The following is a 10,418-nucleotide window of genomic DNA, read 5'->3' on the forward strand; positions in this document are numbered from 1 at the left end:
GGGGGGGGGGTAGATTACCCTGGCCATTGTGGGGGGGGGATAGATTACCCTGGCCATGGGGGGGGGGGGGATAGATTACCCTGGCCATGGGGGGGGGGTGGGGGGGATCGATTACCCTGGCCATGGGGGGGGGGATAGATTACCCTGGCCATGGGGGGGGGGGGGGGGGGGGGGATCGATTACCCTGGCCATGGGGGGGGGATAGATTACCCTGGCCATGGGGGGGGGGGGGGGGAGATAGATTACCCTGGTCATGGGGGGGAGATAGATTACCCTGGCCATGGGGGGGAGATAGATTACCCTGGCCATGGGAGGGGGGGGGGGGGGATAGATTACCCTGGCCATGGGGGGGGGAGAGATTACCCTGGCCATGGGGGGGGGGGGGGGTAGATTACCCTGGCCATGGGGGGGAGATAGATTACCCTGGCCATGGGGGGGGGGGGGGGATAGATTACCCTGGCCATGGGCGGGGGGGTGGGATAGATTACCCTGGCCATGGGGGGGGGGGGGGATAGATTACCCTGGCCATGGGGAGGGGGGGGGGGGATAGATTTCCCTGGCCATGGGGGGGGGGGGGGGGAATAGATTACCCTGGCCATGGGGGGGGGGGGGGGATAGATTACCCTGGCCATGGGGGGGGGGGGGTAGATTACCCTGGCCATTGCGGGGGGGGGATAGATTACCCTGGCCATGGGGGGGGGGGGGGGGGGATAGATTACCCTGGCCATGGGGGGGGGGGGGGGGGGATCGATTACCCTGGCCATGGGGGGGGGATAGATTACCCTGGCCATGGGGGGGGGGGGTGGGGGGGATCGATTACCCTGGCCATGGGGGGGGGATAGATTACCCTGGCCATGGGGGGGGGGGGGGGAGATAGATTACCCTGGTCATGGGGGGGAGATAGATTACCCTGGCCATGGGGGGGAGATAGATTACCCTGGCCATGGGAGGGGGGGGGGGGGATAGATTACCCTGGCCATGGGGGGAGATAGATTACCCTGGCCATGGGGGGGGGGGGGGGATAGATTACCCTGGCCATGGGGGGGAGATAGATTACCCTGGCCATGGGGGGTGGGGGTAGATAGATTACCCTGGCCATGGGGGGGGGGGGATAGATTACCCTGGCCATGGGGGGGGGGGGGGGGGGGATAGATTACCCCGGCCATGGGCGGGGGGGGGGGGGATAGACTTTAGGGTGAACCTCAGTTATGCACTAACCCTCCCAACCCACCCTGGCAGTCCATGCTTTGCACGAAAGCCTAACCAGTCAATTTCCCGCTGTGGGGGTTGATACATAACAGTGAACATAAGAACATAAGAACTAGGACCAGGAGTCGGCCATCTGGCCCCTCGAGCCTGCTCCGCCATTCAATGAGATCATGGCTGATCTTTTGTGGACTCAGCTCCACTTTCCGGCCCGAACACCATAACCCTTAATCCCTTTATTCTTCAAAAAACTATCTATCTTTACCTTAAAAACATTTAATGAAGGAGCCTCATTAGACTCATTCGGGGTGAATTAAACTTCCAGCCTGTTAATCAAATTGAAATGGATGCACGGGGCAGGGAGCACACTAATCCCGACAGGGGGTCGGAGCATCAGAACTGTATCGTAACCATTCTTCGTGCAATCAGGAATTCTGATCAGGAATTCCTGTCAGTGACAAGCAGGAGAATCCAGCCCACAATAAGAATATTACACCATAAGACATAGGATCAGAATGAGGCCACTTGGCCCATCGAGTCTGCTCCACCATTCAATCATGGCAGCAGGGTAGCATGGTGGTTAGCATAAATGCTTCACAGCTCCAGGGTCCCAGGTTGGATTCCCCGCTGGGTGACTGTCTGTGCGGAGTCTGCATGTTCTCCCTGTGTCTGCGTGGGTTTCCTCCGGGTGCTCCGGTTCCCTCCCAGAGTCCAAAGACGTGCAGGTCAGGTGGATTGGCCAGGCTAAATTGCCCTTAGTGTCCAAAAAGGTTTGCCAGTGTTTCCTGGCAAATAACACACACCTGAACTTTGAACCCTGATTTTCAGAGGCACAATTAATAAACCCACAGCTCAAGTGATCATCTTTATGCTGTTTTGTTCCTGTTTTTAGCTTCTTTCATGGGTTGTTCACCAGAAACCCTGGAGCTCACACCAGCACTGCTGGCAACAACAAAGTGGAGGAATCTCTCTTGCGCCCAGAACGTGTGACATCAGTATACAGGGCATGTGACCCGCTCTCTGCCCCCCCCCCCCCCCCCCCCCCCCCCCCACCCCCGCTTCCAATGGGAATGTTCCATTGTTTGCTTCAAAAAAACTGGCCCAGGAAAGTGCGGGATGGTCGGCATCACGGCCGTTGGGCATCCCTCCCGTGATCGGGAATGTCGTGACCGAGTGCTGCGACCCTCCCAAAACCTGTCCGTGACCCACCCGCGGGACGCGACCCTAAGTTTGAAATTCCCTGCACTAATTTCCCTTAGGGAAGGAAGTGTGCCATCTTTACCCAGTGTGGCCGACAGAGAATGTGGTTGATTCTGAAATGGCCAAGCTGTGTTCAAGGGCAATTAGGAATGGGCAATAAGTGCTGGTTTTTGCCAGGGATCGTCAATCACATGAAAGAAACATTTAAAAAATACATTTCCTGACAAATTATTGTTTATTTGGATGATCATCAGTAAAAATTGTTGCAAAAGTGTTTCTTGCAAAATGAAATTGTTCTGTTCTATCACATTGCCTCAAACATTACCCTTTTCAACAACAGGCAGGGACCAAACACATCAAATACATCAAAGACAAATGGATTTTGAAATTGCATTGGGGGTGGGAAGGTTAAACATTGCCCTTTATAAAGGTCCCATACTGATCATGGAACTGTCTGTCTTAGACAGACAGCCTCACTCTCTCCTCACAATGTCCTTTCCCCAAATCTTTATTTTCATTCTCCCGTCTCCTGAGTTTGCTTCTGTCCAGCGCTAAATATAAGAGAACAAAAACACAAAATGTGGATTTTATTATTAGATATAAAAGTGGCAATTACACATGAGAAAAAATAAATCTGAAATCAGACAAGACAAGATTCTGCTAACTTATTAAAAATAATGACAGTTTAAAAAATCTTGGTGGATTTGAGGAACTGATATAGAATCAAAGGGGCTTTAACGATTTAAAACAAATTAAGAATAAAACATTGAGAAAGAAAAGACAAAATGCAAAAGGAGAGTTTGGGAAAACGAAGCAGATGCTCTGAGGTCAGTGGTTAATTTAGTTTATTACATAGAGGGTGGGATCGTCCCCTTTGCTGGCTGTGGAGGCGCCCACAACATTGGCTGGCTGCCGAGATGGAGGTCGGGATTCTCCGAAAATGGGGCTATGTCCCCACACCTGCCGGAGCGCAAATCACTCCAGACTTTTTTCAAAAAGTCCGGAGTGATTCTCCAGTTTCAAGAGGGATAGCAGGGCCCCGGCATGGCCCTGTAGTTCCTGCCGCTGATAGGGGGCCCTGCTCATCCGGTCACGGGTGTGCGCGGCGGCCGATTTCGCGCCGGCCCCTGTGCAACATGGTGGAGCCACACAGCGGGCCAGTGCGGAAGCCCCCGATCGCGGGCCTGGCCATCATGGATGCCCACCCCCCAGAGTTCAAGCTCCCGCCAGGTGGATCCAGGTTGGAACCCCGCCGCAGAAGTCGGCAGGAACTCGGCCGGTCGATCGCGGAGAATCGCCGCGGAGGCCTCTTTCAGCGGCCCCCGACCGGCGGTGCATCGACCATACGCACGCGGCTGGTGGTGATCCTCTGGTCCGCGGAGAATCCCGTCCCGGAGTCAGAACCAATCGCAGGTTTGAGACCCCATTCTCCACCCCGCACCCTGAGTGCGATGTCGGTGCAGAGAGTCGGACAATCCCAGCCGGAGAATCCCACTGCCAGTGGGGGCGAGCCGTGCTGGAATACGGGAGCAGCGGGCCGGAGAATCCCACTGCCAGTGGGAGCGAGCCGTGCCGGAATACGGGAGCAGCGGGCCGGAGAATCCCACTGCCAGTGGGAGCGAGCCGTGCTGGAATACGGGAGCAGCGGGCCGGAGAATCCCACTGCCAGTGGGAGCGAGCCGTGCCGGAATACGGGAGCAGCGGGCCGGAGAATCCCACTGCCAGTGGGAGCGAGCCGTGCCGGAATACGGGAGCAGCGGGCCGGAGAATCCCACTGCCAGTGGGGGCGAGCCGTGCCGGAATACGGGAGCAGCGGGCCGGAGAATCCAGCCCGCAATCTTTTGTTCGATTTCACCTTATATCCAAGTGATGTTAATCATGTTTGTCTATGAAATTCTCACCGTGACTCATTGCCCCACTGTCTCCAGATAGTCCAGGGGCGGGATTCTCCGAGCTCGCGCCGGGCCGGAGAATCTCCCTGGGGGGGCCGCACGAATCCCGCCATGTCGCTCCGGGACCTGATTCTCCGGAGAGCGAAGAATCGCGCCATTGCGACGGCACGGTTGGCATGGCGGCGGTCGGGGGCCACTGTATGCGTCCCCCCGGCGATTCTCGGCCCGGGACGTACAAAAAAACCCGAGTCCCACCAGCGCCGTTCTAACCTGGTCTTACCCGGTGGGACCTCAGCGTGGACGGATCCGGGGGCGGCCTGGAGGGGGGGAGGGGGGGGTTCCGACCCCAGGGGGAGCCTCCACTATGGCCTAGTCCGCAATCGGGGCCAACTGATCGATGGGCCAGCCTCTCAGGGCTGGGGGCCTCCTTTATTCCGCAGAAGCCCCTGTAGCCCTGCGCCATGTTGCATCAGGGCCGACGCGGAGTAGGAAGACACCGCGCCTGCCCACATCGCCGCCGTCCCACTACGCATGCGCAGACCCGCCACGCCCATCTGACGTCAGGATCGGCAGCTGGAGCGGTGTGGGTCACTCCAGTACCGTGCTGACTCCCTGTTGGGGCCAGAATTGCTGCTCCTGAGGCCATGTTGACGGCACCGGGAAACACGATGACATTTACGACAGTGTAGTAATCCACGGGAGGCAGGAGTTCCGTCACCACACCAATATTTATTTACAATAACGATATTACAGGAGCAGCTACAAACAGTGCTGCTAGCAGTCCAGTCAACTTAAGGCTGGCTCACAAAGCCTACACAGGTGCTTATATGGCCCCCCTCAATGAGCTATCATTGAGGGAGCTCATACTCCAATTGGCCAACCAATAAAGCCAATTGGAGTTCATTCCTCTGAGCTTCTTCCTGCTCCTCATGTCTGGGTCTGTCACCTCTGTGTCGTCCGCCGGGTCGTTCTCCGAAGTGGGCGGGGAGTACCTTAAGGGTGCCCGTCTTTTCCTTGACGACCTCTTTGGAAGTTGTTCTTCCTCCTCCTCGGGGAGAGGTGTCGCGGCGGCCTCGTCGAACGTGTCCATCTCCGACTCTGATGACTGGATGACGGGGTCTGGAGAAATTGCTCGGGGCTGGGGTGTGGGTATCCTTTCCGTCCGGGATATCCCAGCTTGAGGCGGTCTTGCTTCGCCTCCCTCCAGGTGTGGTTCCGCTGCCCTTATTTGGTCTAGGTGTTTCTTGGGACCTGTTTGGGGCTCTACCGTGCCTTTGACCCACGTTGGTCCATTCCCATAATTCTTGACCCAAATCGGTGCCCCCACCTGGAAATGTCTCTGCTGCCGACTATTATCATGCCCCCTGCGTTGAGCCTCCTGATGTTTCTCCACTTTCCCCGTTAAATTTGGGAAAAGGAGACTCAGCCTCGTTCACAGCTGCCTTCCCATTAAGAGTTCAGCTGGCGGTATGCCCGTTGTGGAATGCGGTCCTGTAATCAAACAGCCAGCGGGAGAGCTTTGTGTCTATTGACGCTGTCGGCTGCTTCTTGAGTCCCGCTTTAAGTGTCTGGACCGCTCTCTCTGCCAGGCCGTTGGTCGCTGGATGGTAAGGGGCTGTTTTGATGTGACGGACTCCGTTTTCCTTCAGGAATTTTCCAAATTCCCCACTTGTGAATGCCGTTCCGTTGTCCGACACCAATACCTCCGGAAGTCCATGTGTTGCAAACGAGGCCCTGAGCTTTTCAATTGTCGAAGCTGTGCTTGCCGTGTTTACCCGGTGGACGTCCAACCATTTGGAGTGGGCGCCTACTATCACCAAAAACATTGAGCCCATGAAAGGGCCGGCGTGGTCAATATGCAGGCGGGTCCACGGTCTGCCTGGCCATTCCCACGGGTGCAATGGTGCCGCTGGTGGCACTCTTTGCCCCTGTTGGCACTCCTGGCACCGACATACCAAGGCTGGTATGTCTGTGTCCAAACCTGGCCACCAAACGTAGCTTCGAGCTAGCATCTTCATTTTAGACACCCCTGGGTGTCCGTGATGTAACTCAGTTAAGATTGCCTGACGGCCCTGAGCTGGGACGATTACCCAGGCTCCCCATAATAGGATACCGTCTTCTATGGTTATTTGGTCCCTTCTGCTCCAGTATGGGTGCATCTGGGGCTCCACTGGTCTTTCCAGTTCCCCTGTTAGCAGTAAATGCTTCATCTTGGCTAAAACTGGGTCTTTTTGCGTCCACAACCGAATATGTTGTGCGTCTACTGGTAGGGTGTCCAAAAGATTTCGAGTCATTACTGTCTCCTCTACTTTTGGCATTTGCGGCGGAGTGTCCGGGAGGGGAAGTCTGCTCAAAGCATCTGCATGTGCTACTCGCGTTCCCGGTCTGTGCTCCAGAACGTATCTATATGCCGCCAGTAGCAACACCCAGCGTTGGATTCTAGCTGATGCAATCGGGGGTATTGACTTGTCTTCTTTTAATAACCCTAATAACGGCTTATGGTCCGTCACTATGGTGAATTTCCGCCCGTACAGATACTGGTGAAATTTTTTTACTGTGAATATCACCGCCAGTCCTTCCTTCTCGATTTGGGCGTACTTCCTCTTAGCCATCGCCAAGGTCCTCGAAGCATAGGCTATTGGCCGTTCTTCCACATTCCTTCCTCTATGGGCTAAGACGGCTCCTACCCTGTAGGGGGATGCATCACAAGTGACCACCAACTCCTTCCTTGGGTCATAATGCTCTAGGACATTTTCGGATGACAGCTGTTCCTTAATGTCCCTAAATGCTCGGTTTTAGCGGGCAGACCATTTCCATTCTTGCCCCTTTTTTAGTAGCTGGTGGAGGGGTTCTAGGATGGATGCCCTATTTTCAATAAATTTTCCATAATAGGTTACCAACCCTAGAAATGATCGTAACTCCTGGACCGTGGTGGGAGCTGGGGCTTCTTTTATTGCCCTTACTCTGTCTTCTAATGGATGTAAGCCTGATTCGTCTACTTTATATCCCAGGTACGTCACTTGTGGGGCCAGAAAAACACATTTTTCCCTTTTTAGCCGTGTGCCTGCCTTTGCAAAATGCCTGAGCACTTCCTCCAGGTTCCTTAAGTGTTCCCTGTTTATCCTACCCGTGATTAAGACATCGTCCAAATAAATCGTCACCTGCGGTAGTCCCTGCAGAATATTTTCCATCATACGCTGGAATATAGCGCAGGCGGATGTCACTCCGAAAGGTAGCCTAGTGTAACGAAAAAGGCCCTTCAGGGTGTTGATCGTAGCGAACTTCTGGGAGCCCTTGTCCAGTTTTAACTGCAGGTAGGCGTGGCTCATGTCTAGTTTCATGAACAAAAGCCCACCTGCCAATTTGGCATATAGGTCGTCTATTTTCAGGATTGGGTATTTGTCCAGCAGTGCGTATTTGTTTACTGTCTGTTTGAAATCTCCACAGAGACGTATCGATCCGTCTGGCTTCAAAATTGGTACCACCGGCGCTGCCCATTCCGAGAATTGTACTGGTCTGATAATCCCATCCTCGTCGCCACTGTAGTAATCCACGGGAGGCAGGAGTTCCGTCACCACACCAATATTTATTTACAATAACGATATTACAGGAGCAGCTACAAACAGTGCTGCTAGCAGTCCAGTCAACTCAAGACTGACTCACAAAGCCTACACAGGTGATTATATGGCCCCCCTCAATGAGCTATCACTGAGGGAGCTCATACTCCAATTGGCCAACCAATAAAGCCAATTGGAGTTCATTACAACACTTAGCCTCAGGATCAGAGAATCCCGCCCCATGGTTTAAATTGCAGCTGTCTTGTTGTCAGAATCTTGGGCTCTGATGGTTTCTCCAGGATTGTTTAGTTACACAGTGAACTCAAAAACTGGAACCTGGTATATACAGATTAGAACAGTATACATACAGACCGGGGCAGTGTACATGCAGAATGGGTCAGTGTACAAGCAAATTGAGGCAGCGTACATGTCGATTGGGAGTGTGTATCTTCAGACTGGGGTAGTGAATACAGAGACTGGATGTCTACGCACACTGGAATGGTGTATATGCAAATGACAGACTGGGGCAATGTACATACAGTCTGGGACTATGTACATGCAGACTGGGGCAGTGTACATGTGGACTGGAATGATGTATATGCAGACTGGAGCAGTGAATATGTGAACTGTAATGATGTATTTGCAGACTGGGGCAGTGTATATGCAGACTGGGGTAGTGTACATGTGGACTGGAATGGTGTATATGCAGACTGGCGTAGTGTACATGTGGACTTGAATGGTATGCAGACTGGGGCATACACGCAGACTGGGGCAGGGTATATGCAGACTGGGGCAGTTGATATGCAGACTGGGTCAGTGTATATGCAGACTGGGGCCCTGTATATGCAGACTGGGGATGTGTACATGTGGACTGGAATGATGTATATGCAGACTGGGGCAGTATACATGTGGACTGGAATGGTGTATATGCAGACTGGGGAAATGTACATGTGGACTGGAATGATGTATATGGGGCAGTGTATATGCAGACTGAGGCAGAATATATACGGGGTATACGGGTTACGTGGGTTTAAGTAGGGTGATCATTGCTCGGCACAACATCGAGGGCCGAAGGGCCTGTTCTGTGCTGTACTGTTCTATGTTCTATGTTCTATGTTCTAATACATGTGGACTGGAATGGTGTATATGCAGACTAGGGCAGTGTGTATGCAGACTGAGGCAGTATACATGTGGACTGGAATGGTGTATATGCAGTTTGCGACAGTGTATATGCAGACTGGGGCAGTGTACATGTGGACTGGAATGGTATGCAGACTGGGGCACAGTACACGCAGTCTGAGGCAGGGTATATGCAGACTGGGGCAGTTGATATGCAGACTGGGTCAGTGTATATACAGACTGGGGCAGCGTACATGTGGGCTGGAATGGTGTATATGCAGACTGGGACAGTGTATATGCAGACTGGAGCCGTGAAATCTGATGCAATAATCATCTGAGACGTGGAATCTGCATCCACGAGAATCCACGCCTGCTTTGAAATGAAATGAAAATCACCTATTGTCACAAGTAGGCTTCAATGAAGTTACTGTGAAAAGCCCCTAGTCGCCACAGTCCGGCGCCTGTCCGGGGAGGCTGGTACGGGAATCGAACACGCGCTCTGCTGGCCTGCTTGGTCTGCTTTAAAAGCCAGCGATTTAGCCCAGTGAGCTAAACCAGCCCCTGATAGTGGAGTTGGACACTTTAGGAACTTTTAAACGGTTATTGGATAGGCACATGGAGCGCACCAGAATGACAGGGAGTGGGACAGCTTGATCTTGGTTTCGGACAATGCTCGGCACAACATCGAGGGCCGAAGGGCCTGTTCTGTGCTGTACTGTTCCATGTTCTCTGTAATATGTTGTTTATTAAACGGTCAACAGTTGCAAGGATTTGAAAATCACCAACTAACATTCCACATCTCACACTAACCATTAAACAACAAGGAAACATCACCGTTCCATATTGGTACCAATACAAAACTCTATCAGTTCGTGTTCACAAACAAAACAGACACACGGTCTCACCCTCGCATGTTCCTCAACAGAAAAGGATAAGCCTGAGAACGTGTTGTCATGTCAGAACCTTGTTGTAGAAATGATCTGTCCATCAATGTGTGACTTATTCCCCGTATCAGAGCCATTCTCCATCCAGGAACTGCAACTGTGTCGGCCCCTCCCACACAGACCAATCTCACCACAACCTAATCCTGGTATCCGCAAATTCCACCGGCGCTCAGGGTGCAGTTGGACATCGTTGACTTCCAGTGTGTTTAACCCGCGGTGACGTGTCAGTTACACGCAGCACTCCCCACACCAACAACAAAAGCATCAGCAATCTGCGGAAGCATTTCTTCAACGGTGTCATCAGGTGGTCCATTTGGATCAATGTCGTGCATCAGGTCTCCACAATATTTAAAGGCGGCTTGAAGACCTCACAGATGAAAAGCCCCTCTCCCCCCCAGCCTGGGGGCGATCTCAGGCCTGGCACCATTCAGCTCCCCGACTGAGCCCAACCCCCCGATGCACCCCCCAGCACTGGGGCAGAAGTGCCAGTGCCCTTGAGA

The sequence above is a fragment of the Scyliorhinus canicula genome, chromosome 23 (assembly GCF_902713615.1).
Source record: "Scyliorhinus canicula chromosome 23, sScyCan1.1, whole genome shotgun sequence".
Taxonomy (NCBI): domain Eukaryota; kingdom Metazoa; phylum Chordata; class Chondrichthyes; order Carcharhiniformes; family Scyliorhinidae; genus Scyliorhinus; species Scyliorhinus canicula.